Here is a 12,054-nt window from a genome sequence, read left to right on the forward strand (position 1 = left end):
GCATTGTTTTCACTCTGGGGTCTCTTCATCAGTCTCGTCCAGATTTGACCGTCTTTTCACATGCTGCTTCCAGTCGTGGGTCTTTCCCATTTGTTCCATTAAGCCCTCTGGGTGACATCTCCTCCTTGTGTGTCAAACACTGTGTTTAGACAACCACGCGGATTCAGTAATTTAACCTAGATTTCATCATCTCAGAAATATTTGCAGGATCCCGCCGTTTGTTTCACACAAACATCTGGATTCATGCATGAGGGCTGGGTTACTGCAACTTCCTGTTAATAGGCAACTTATAAAAAAGACCCCCATCTCAAATTCCACTGCCAGAATATTAAACCCGGACTAGAACATGTGCAACACCGGCACGTATGATTTGTGAGATATGACGAGCTTTGTCGAGGGTTATTATGTTGTGTTCATGCGGCACCATGAGTCCCTCTTATTTCAACTTTTGAAAGAATTCAAATGTCAAGGAGACCATTAAATATTTCACACACACCCATTTAGGACACGGCTGTGTCTCCAACTTGACAAAGTTGGTGGTGCACGTGTCTGTGAGCCAACAATAAGACAGCACAGTGGAGGACAATCAACGGCTTTATTTACACAGGATGTTGAAACGGACTGGAGTCAGCATCCTGGCCCTGACAGCTTCAACACATGTGTGCCTGAGAGCGTCATCACTTCCCAAAGTCTGGTATTAGGGTTAAATAAGGACCAGAAGGACCGTACCTATACAGTAGCAGGTGCAGCATTCACGGAGGACGTCACCCACCCTGCTCATGAACACATGTCCCTCAGTCTGAAGGCTAACAAACAGCTTCTTCTGTCACAATCCAAGTCCCTCCTCACAACGTTAAAGGGCTGTTTGAGGGTTACGCCTCGGTTAGATATGTGTTGTGTGTCAATAAGTCCTCGCAAAGATAGAGATACAAACATCAGAGTGTATGTTTTAAGACATCAATAAACATCAGTCGACTTTCCCACACAATCTATGAGAACCATGGGCAGGAAATATAAATTTAAACTTTAATTAGTGTCTCTTGTTCACACAGACACACACACACACACACACACACACACACACACACACGATACTGATTCATGTTTTTTTAACCTCGTTTTTTTAGCCCATTTGTTTCTACTTGAACCTTTATATGGACATGTGGAATTGCAACAGTCCACAGAGGAAAAGCATGAATGGAATCCATCTTCCTGGTGTCTGCCTTTTATCTCAAACAGTCATTTAGGCCTTTTGGTTTTATTTGTCCAGCCATTCAAAGGCAGCCACACACTATTTTAATTTATAATGATAATTCTTTCATACCTTATTTCCAGGCTACATGTTTTTGAGTGTTTTGAAGCCCTGATTGTAAGCATGAAAGTCTCTTAGCCTACAAGTCTGTATCTGCTCAAGCTTCATTATTGAATGAATTTAGAATGACACATTAAACTAATACACACTACTTAAAAAGAAGCAGTTAGTTAGCCCTGCCTCTTGTTGTCAGGGTAACGCACCAGTGAAACTGTGACCTTGACCTCATGTGTTCATAATGTTCAAAGTCTGCATGCAAATGAAATTCTGTTTAAATGTTTAAAGGACCAGAGAAATGATGCATTTATGTAGTTCCGCTGCTGCGGTTCCACCAAGTGAGGGGTGAGACTGAAATCACATGACACAATACTACACTATCAAACACACAATTCATTCTTTTGTGTGCGTTTTGTTGTTCAGTCACGGATAAACTTTGTCATCACAACCAACGTCTCTCCGGCTCTCTGTCTCTCTCTTTCAGAGGTTGCGTCTGTGGACAGAACAGCTGTTTTGCTCCAGAGGGGTCGTGTCTGTGCTGCAGTGGCGATGCCTCCGGTCACAGCATATGGTAGAATTCATGATGTCATCAAAGCTATAGAGGAAAGAGGAATTTTTACTACAACCTCTTTAATGGGAAAAACAAAAACAAACTCTTCGCTGGGTCACAGGGCATTTGTTGGGCTGGGCTCCAGAATTTTCTAACCGAAACCTGCGACAGCTTTCATATAATCCTGCTGGTGGCGCTCAACACACTACCCACACTGGGCTGGAGGTCGCTGCTGTTCTTAAACCAGGTTCTGGTCCTGGCTTTTATTTCAACCAAGAAAAAGAGACAGCAGAAACTCCCCTCTTCCTCTTCCTCTCTCTCTCTCTCTCTCTCTCTCTCTCTCTCTCTCTCTCTCCTCTCTCTCTCTCTCAAACACACACACACACACACACACACACACACATACACACGTTGCAGCTGGTTGAGAGGACCTGTGTGTTTGTTGACTTTGTTCAGATGTAGACAGTGTTACCGGTGAGAACATCCACTCAGTGAGTGAAGCTAATGATGTTTTATGTTTAGAGCCTCAGTAAAGGACACTACCAACAATAGACATCAAGTGCTGCTTTTAAAATGTTTTCTCTGACTAAAATGTGGTAAAAAACAAAACCAATCACTGTGTGTTTAAGATGGAGACTGACTAGGTAAATGCTGAAAACAGGATTTATGTGGACAGTGAGGACTCTTTCATCTGCACTTAAACTGAATCATTCTTTTCCAAAGTTACAGTAAACGTGTTGAGCTTTGTAGTTTCCTACAACTTTTTATTGTACATGGAGCTGAATATTCATTTAGTGTGTGGAGACCATTCAGACCAAACACTGTAACAACTGCAAATGCTAAAAAGAATAAAACAATAGCATGTAGCCACTATAAACTATTATCTGGGCTGTAGTTTAATGGTGAGCATAAATAATATAGCATATTAACTAGCGCTTGTTCTGTTCACACCTGCAAACTCAGGAGTTCAGTTCCTCATTCACTCTTTTAAAAAAAAGAAAGAAAAAGAGAAAGTCAGAACAGAACCGATGATAATTTTATGTAATTGTTGAAGCCTCTTCAGTGTTATGCTGTGTTGCCATTAGCCTCTGGTGTGGTTGTGTGTCCAGGATGTTTGGGTTGTTGCTCCAGCAGGAGTGAAGGACTAAAGTCTCTGACAGACGGAAGGTCAGAACTCAGCGCTCTTATTTTGATGTCCTAATGGAGGAGAGGCCTTGACAGAGGGGGACATCCTGCCCTGGCAGGAAGAAGAAGCAACAGAAATATAACATGAGTGTCACCCGTGGCAACAGGTGCCAAAACATCCCCCAGATCCAATGAGCAGAGGTTCAGGCCAGGAAGCAGCCTGTAATAAAACAATTTGACCACGTTGGTTGAATCTAGATGTTAAAAAAAGAAGAATCGCTATTGTTTTTAGTTTCGTCAACCCAAAGAAACACTGTCTATCACAGTCATTGAGGAGGTTTCCAATCTGACCCAGGAAGCTCTGGTCCATACTGGGCCCAGCTGTAACACACTGTAACACACTGTAACACACTGTAACACACTGTAACGTGGTTCTCGTTCTTGCCTGTATGGATCTTCAGCTGTGTGCTTGCACATCTGTGCTTCACACCCATGGTTACTGGTTCATGTTCTGTGGCCTGAGCGTTGGGGTCATGTGATACTTCTTTGATTCTTTCTGTGTTCTTCTGTCACATCACTGTTGGTGATTCATATATCAACATCTCAGCTCTCAGACTGTAACATTCACTTTCACAGCCACAGAAACCACCCCAGATGAGTGTGGGAAAGTGAGCCATTCCCTTCGGTGCCCCTTGATTTATCACCTATTGTCGGAACATAAATAGATTATACCCAGACATGTTTTTGTATATCTACAACACACTCACCACTATGTTTACATGTGTTTCTGGGCCAGTGTTTAGCTGACATCGCCGACCTGAGGCAAGTTGCACGTGTGTGTCATGTGACAATCATGTTGCAGTCGTGTCCCCCTGCGATTCCTCCAGACCAGTTCACTGCTCAGCGCTACAGTCCGTCCTCAGTCATGGGTTCTGACTCACAAGGACCGAATGACAGAGAAACACACCCAGATGAACAGGCTGCATTTTCAGACCAGGAGTTCATTTGCCTTGTTACAAATTAGGGAAACGGCACTGATGAAAAAAAAGAAAAATCACAAGTTGGCTTTTTCTTTACAGCACTTTGAAAATCAGGTTTGAAAATTTTGGGGTTTTGTTTGGTTTTTGCCTGCGTTTTTGCCAGCGAGTAGAAAACAGTGGCATCATTCATTTGACTGGAAGACCCGACCTGGGAGTTCACCAGTGGAGACAAGCTTTGCATACCAGTACACTCCTTTGGCAATGTAAGCAAACTGGATCAGATATATGTGGGGAGCACAGAAACATGGATTAGGACATGCAGCAGAGACGGTTACACGTCGTAAACAACCCTTGGCTACAGTGGCATCCCTTTGTAGTGATTCTAAATGATGTTGGTCCTGCTGTCTGAGGGCTGTTATAAGTTGCTGTTTTAATTTTGGCTTCCTCCTACTGCCTGAGCCAGGAACATTTTGTTTATTAGAAAATGACATCACAATAGAGCGGCTCCCAATGACAAACCACAGCTGCCTGCATCATATGATAGGTCAAAGGTCAGCAGATATACCGCCGTGGAGCACAGACCTTACACGTGGCCTCCTCGTGGAAATATGCATCCCGTTGAACTGAGACGGTTAATGAATCATCAATAGTTGGAACCCAGTTGGAGCTGAGGGAGCTGGTCACACTGCAGTCTCTGTCTCTGAGCTGACATCACATTTTCCATCCCACAAAAGGATTTAACATGACGGAATAGAAGACCCCCAGCAGATGAAAAGCAGTGATAATTAGACACTTTTTAAGTCTTCTCTAATGTGATTTCACAGGTGGCCTCCGAGTTTCATTTGACATCTCTTATAGTCAGAGTGAACCTCATGGCGTCATTCTGAAAGGTCATTAATCTCCATCACCTCTTGCTTCATGCTGTTCTTTAATTAATCACTTCTTTTCACCTAAGTGCCCTCCATCGTCTGTCTGTCAGCCAAAGTCAAGCTGACTGAAGAGAGAGGAACTTCATTAGCACGGATATTAGTGTGAACCCTTTATAGCTCACTGCCACCCCCCCACGGGTGCTGCAGGAGGTCACAGATATGGAGCCAACAGCTGGATTTCACTCACACACACACACACACACACACACACACACACACACACACACACACACACACACACACAGACCTTATCCGACCACAGTACTGTGTGTGTGTGTGTGTGTGTGTGTGGTGTGTGTGTGTGTTGTGTGTGTGTGTGTATGTACATTTTTTAGTGATAAGGGCCTGGGTAGATAAACTTTTGGATGAAGTTGTCCTCCACCCACTATCTGCTTCCACAGGCTGTGACAGGACCAATTAGATGTCAGCCTATAGCTGAGATAGGTTTTCCTCATCAACATAACTGTTGGTGGAGCTGCACATTAGCATATGTTCATTTAAGCCTGTGTGAGAGGTATCAACTGCATCAATAAAGAAAGAACAGGAAGTGGCCCAACAGCTCATCCAAATATGTAACGGTGGGGTTGGAACCCAACCGCTGCCGGGGTCTGGTAGAAAGACGGCCGGCTGCATGGGGCAGAACTGAACTGTGGCAGAATAATCCTAATTAGACTTTATTTGATGAGTTAGTACAATGTTTAAAGGGTTCTGTGATTCTATGTGTGCTGCTACTTGCATTGATGACCCCCCCCCCCCCCCCACACACACACACACACACACACACACACACACGCCCTGCACCTTATGGGCACCACATGATGCCAATGTTTTTCATTTCTGTTATCGTGGATATCTCTGAAATACACCATGTAAAGAATCACACTGCAGGTGCCCTATACAGATTATTTTTGTGAATTGTGCCTTTCAGCATTTTTTTGGGGAGTGGAGGTGTGTGTGTGTGTGTGTGTGTGGGGGGGGGGGGGGTCATTTGCATCCCATTTAGCAAGAAGCTTCCAAATGTCACTTCTTCTTTCTAGCTTCCTGTGAACCCTTGAATGCACTTACTACTGACTGACAGAGTTACATGCAAGCAGCATTGTCATGGTGATGAATGGCCGCCATGACCCTGCAGCACAGCACCGTCCTCCTCAGATCACACTGACTGTCCCCCAACAGAAGGAAGAACTGTCTGCCCACAACAAGTTTACTTCCGCAGAATCACAATGGCTCTTGTTCAATACAGGATGTGACATCAACCTCCTCAAGGCCGCTGGGACAGGATGGTGCACACGTTGGTGAAATTTGGTATCTTTTAATCTCCACTGTGACATACATCAGTAGTTTATGAGTACTCGGAATCCCATTTTTAGTTGCTGTAATGGTGAACTTGCAGTGAAATCATATTTAGCCTTCGTCAAATGCAATTCATTTGCTAAGACAGGAGATGATGCGTCATTGTGGCTGCGCATTTTAACCATCAATCATCTCTCTTTTCTCAATCAGTGCTTCATCCCTATCAGGGTCACAGGGGTGCTGGAATCTGCCCCACCAGTCTCCAGGTTAGAGGCAGGAGTAAAACCCAAGAAACATGCAGGCTGGACTGATTTTTGTGCATGAGATTTAAATTGGAAATAACAAGACATTCTTGTATTACATGAAAATTGTAATAAGGCAGCGAGAGTCATTCTTATTTACTTAAACCTCGCATGGCCTCTCATTGTAAATCATTGTAGCGCGCTTCCACCGTGTCTACAAATGTGTTTTTTGGAGGCTAGTTTTCCTGGCAAACTGACCCTGGAGCTGAATTTCACACGAGCGTATAGCAAGCTGATGGCTAGCTGATTTTAGATCAAGCTGGCAGATTGGAAAATAGCCACAACCGGAGCTAGAGCAGGCCAGAGGACAGAAAGCTGGTTGGGGCTCAGGCTTGGGAGGAAATATGTGGGTCTGAGACAGGCCTTGAGACATCATTCTCCAGACTGATCATCTATAAATGAACAATTCTGAACGTCTCACTGATACGCTGCAGACGGAAGCATAACTGGTGTGTGTCCACGTCACAGGTTTTCACGTAATGTGTATGTATTAAAAATAATGGTTCTGTGAATTTATAGTAGGCTTCGCTGTAGCGGTACTCACTGGAGGAGCTTCGATCCAGCAGCTATGTGGCAAATCAAAAGGACGTGTTGCTGCTCAGCTCAGCTTCCAGTGTGATCAGATGTTTGTTCACATCTGCATATGTTAGAAATAATTCCATAGACCCCTGAAAGAAGTGAGGAAAAAAATGTTTTGATGAGGGTGTGTGTGTGTGTGTGTGTGTGTGTGTGTGTGTGTGTGTGTGTGTGTGTGTGTGTCCAAAGGCATTTTTTAGTGACAGCTTGTGTTGCCTGTGGGATAAAAGACACACACACACACACACACACACACACACACACACACACACACACACACACATCTGATAATTCACTACTGCTGTATTTGAAATGACCGACGCTGATATGAACAGTGACCCAGTTCACTGGCATCAGTTTATTTATGTTGACTTTCACAGTCGTCCTGGCCCGAGTTCAGTATTCTGTTTTCTGTCAGAGGGAAAGAACATTTCTATAAAGATATTTAATTCTCCAGGTTGTCTAAGTACAACCTTGCCTCTTTTTTTGTTTAGTTTGATTTAATTGTTGAACTGATGATAACGTTAGGGAGCACCGATGCGTTCTAAAAGGAGCCGTGAAACGCTGCTCTCTTGTCACTGTTGCAGAATCAGCAGCATGTTCAGGACTCGCTCTCCTGAAATGAAAGAGTCTCCCCTGTGTTTTGTAAAGAGAAGGAAGAATAATGTCTTATTACTCAAAAGAAAAACACTTACATACTCTGTAGCTGATACTCTGAGGTGGTTTCCACACACACACACACACACACACACACACACACACACACACACACACACACACGCATGCATGCAGACTGAGTCCTGATGGAACCAATTAGTAGACGTTATCATGGCCTGGAGATGTCACAGCCTGTTCAGACACCCCCCGCCCCACTTCCCTGGGGGTCCTGGTCCCTGTGTGTGCATACGTATGTGTGTGCACGTGTGCATGTGTGTGCGTGCCTGCGTGCATACACCATAGCTAAAATATTTATGCTCCCCTGTGTTTGACAGTTTATTTTACCGACCTACATTTGTGTGTGTGTGTGTGTGTGTGTGTTGTGTGTGTGTGTGTGTGTGTGTGTGTATTTGTGATGTCATAAATAACTGTCAGTGACCTCAGCTACAGGAATATGTCCAAACGAGGCTCTAGAGCTTCGGAGTGCTGCTAATGTTTAAAACTAAGCCATTTTTTAAGGTCTGATCTGTGTGTAAAGTGTGTATGTTTAGTCTTGTTGCTAAGAAACGCTGCTATTGATTTTAAAATGGAAAAAAATCTATATTTATAATGAAATTCTAAATAGAGGGAGACCAATGATTATGAGCCGACATGGTAAGGTTAAAATGATGACCCATATTGTCCACTATGAAAATCCTTCGCAGTTTACAGTCCCACTTCCTGCTTCCAGTCTGACCCACTTCACTTCCTAACTTTGTTCAGTTTTCCTGCAAAATGCTGTTGCTTATATTTTAAACATTCTGGCTCAAGTGTGGATCTGCTGTTGGTGTTTTTGTTTTGTTCTGTTTCTAATTTATTTTCGAGTCTCTTGAGAATTCTGATCACGCTGATTATAACACGATGACCCGAGCGTAAAACTATGCTCCAACAGTCAAGTTCTGTGTGACTGTGAGGATCCATGAAAAAGGCCAGAAAGTTCTTATTCTGGAGACAGTAAGCTGAAACACAAGCAATCACAAGTTAATTTAAACTGTTCAAAATGATTCCTGAACAGTAAAAGAAGAAGACAACAGGCCAGAAACAGAACTGTTCAGGGTTATTGTGTGTGTGTGTGTGTGTGTGTGTGTGTGTGTGTGTGTGTGTGTGTGTGTGTGTGTGTGTGTGTGTGTGTGTGTGTATTCGGAGAAATAAGCAGCAGTTTCCTCAGACTTTTAGAGATGTCAGTCCGCCCTTTCCATCCCTTGCATTTTGTCTGCAAACGCACACCCACACTCATGCACACTCACACACCCACCCACACACCCCCACACACACCCACACACGCTCACACACACACCCACACCCCCACACACCCCCCCCACACACACACACACATCATGAGATCAAAGTCTTGTATCTGATAAGACTAATCTACGATCACTCCATGTGAACACAGCAGGGAGCTGCTGTCTATTAGCATACCACAGATAACAAGGCAACAGACATACAAACACACCCTTGGTCTTCTTGGTGGACAGAAAAACCAATTAGTCCTGAAAGTAATCGTTAAAACCCATAATCTGTTCTTTGTTGATTTAAATAAATGCAGTTTTATTCGAGTTCTTCTTCTTCTTCTTTATTTTGGAAATTACAGATAATAATGTTTTTCCGGGTCCTGAAATATACACAGAATACTGACATGTATGGCATGTCAGTGGCTGACATCAAACACTGAGTCAGACACCGACTGACTGACCAGGATCACCAGGATCTATAGGATCACCAGGATCTATAGAAATAACATCAAGATGTCACAGTAAACACTCGCAGTAAAGCCGTGCCGAAGCATCAGAGCTCAGGGACGGCTACACTCACAACAACTGCCTTTTTATACATGTTTGCAGGCCAAAGTGCTTTTTTTATTCTGAATCTCAACATCTGACTATTCTGGCTTACTGTACAAGAGAGGAATTATGGGAGTTGGAACTCGGTGTTTGTTTGTGTCTCTGCTTGCATGGAAACTGCATAATAATACAAATCTGGTTGATTTAGAAGCTCATGACTGTGCAGTGGTGAGCAGAGCTCCAGGCAGGTTGTAGTGAAACCCAAGGTTGCAGACATGGAGCAGCACCTCCTGTGATCCAACAAACATGTGCAGACTTCTTCACAAAAACAAAAATTCACTAAACCTTAATCATATCAATTTACTTTTGTTTTGCAGATATGATCACAGATATGATCACATCATTTCAAACTAGTGGAACTATTTTAATGACAAGCTAACATCTCTGTTGCTCCAGAGGCTGGTGTGTCTCAAACAGAGCCTGCTTCATCTGACAACGTACGCTGTTTAGGAGGAATCACACAATTATCACCGTGTCTCTCCAAATCAATCACATGTCCACCTGTTGAGTGAAGAGTTGATAGTGGGTCCGGTTCACCTGCTGGTGCTCAAATGGGACAGACGGCAGATTAAGCAGTGCCACGAGCATGGAGGAGATACCAGGAGACGGGTGGGTCAACCAGGGGTGGTGGAGTTGCGGTGGAGGGCGTCAAACTCTACGACCGTCCAGCTGTTCAGAAACACACTCCATGAGGGTGGCACAAAGGCCAGAGCCTGGCACCGTGCAGCCCAGTGGACAGTTACCAGAGGACACTAGGACTGGCTGAGATGTTCACTTCACATATGTGTGCAGAATGTTCTGTTGTCTCCAGAGTTTTCCAGCATGAGCAGTTTGGCAGTGGGTCAGTGACTGCCCATCTCTAGAGGGATGTACAGACTTCCCTGTGTGAGCTGGTGGTGTCCTGGGCGCCCTCAGGGACCTCAGACCCATTGTCAGACCATCTGATGGTGCAGTTGGCTCTGGGTTGGGTTGGGTTTGGGCCTCATGTGGCCCAAGTGTGTGACCATCCTGTTCACCATGAATCTAACCAAGCATCCCTGGGAGTATCGTCGCATCCCACAGGAGCTCGCCAGTACCCGGTGCAAGTGTGGGAGAAGATCCCCGTGCACACACTCATATGGAGACCATACAGCCACACCATGAGCCGTTCAGTCTGTGATGTCCTTTTTCCACTCTCTTGCGTATGATGGTGTGACCCCTCCCTGGGTGGGTTTATGATTCACTTTCCCAGATCATTCTCTCAAGTTTACTAGAACACGATGTCAGCCTGACTGACGGCGTGACTGTTGCTTCTGGGAGAGCCCCACCATCTTTAAAACATGAAATGATGAACAGTATCAGTGACAGCGACTAAGAAAACGAGTCAGAGGGTGAAGAATTCCTCCGTGGGGTCGTTTGTTGCTTTTAGCTCCTTCAGGGTTCGTGGGAGGGTGGGAACAGTAGCTGAACGCACCACAATGTAGTAACTGCTGGGTCATTAACAGGAAATACCAACACACACTGAGAATGGATGCATGTCTGCGTGTAGCATGGAGTTCCTGTCGTGAACCCAAACAGTCTGTCTGCTGTACAACTGTCTTTCTGTCTGGACTATTTTTATCAGAACGGATAAAAATGGAAAAACTAGGGAAGAAACTCCTTTTGAGCACAAGAAAGGCATTGTTTGCAAATAGTTTTTATAAATGTTGCAGTGAGACGCGGATAAATAAACTGCTGTGAAAATGCCCTTCCTTCTTTTGCTCGGCGTCCCTTTGGACAAAAGCCTGGGATTCCTCGGAGCTGCGTGACTCTGTAAGGACATGCTGCCGAACTTTAACTGGATATGGTCAATGCATCGCGGAAGTTGCTGGTGAGGTGTGTGGGTCTGTGATGATCTGGTGACCCGCCACAGACACACAAAAGGGACTTCCTCTTCCCCAAGAGGCTGAGCAGGAGTTTGGGCTGTGGTGCACCACACTGGCAACGGTGAAAACGCGACCACGCACTGAATTGTGCAAGCATATAACAAATATATTACACAAAAACATGGAACTGTATAACAAATCTATTGTTAATAAGAATGAACAGAAGCACTTTGTGTAAAAAACAAACAAATGTTGATATTTTATATACAGAACTAAGTAGATGATGTATTTTATTGCAGGGTGAAGTTTTAATAAAGAAAAATTCTGTCATAAAACTATTTAAATGAATCAAATTTCCTTTTCAAATGGTTAGAACATGAAAAAATACACCACAGAACTTTTTTCACCCCCTGAAAATGTCCGTAAATGTTCTAAATCCAAGGAAGGATGAGAACAACTATCATCTGTTTATGTGAGTTTGGGTCAGTAATCAGATTACAACCAGCCTGACTCCGTTCAGTGAGTCGATAACCCAACTGAAGAGGAAACACCCCGAACACACGCACGCACACACGCACACGCACGCGGGTGGAGAGGAAACCGACG

The sequence above is a fragment of the Takifugu flavidus genome, chromosome 1 (assembly GCF_003711565.1).
Source record: "Takifugu flavidus isolate HTHZ2018 chromosome 1, ASM371156v2, whole genome shotgun sequence".
Classification (NCBI taxonomy): domain Eukaryota; kingdom Metazoa; phylum Chordata; class Actinopteri; order Tetraodontiformes; family Tetraodontidae; genus Takifugu; species Takifugu flavidus.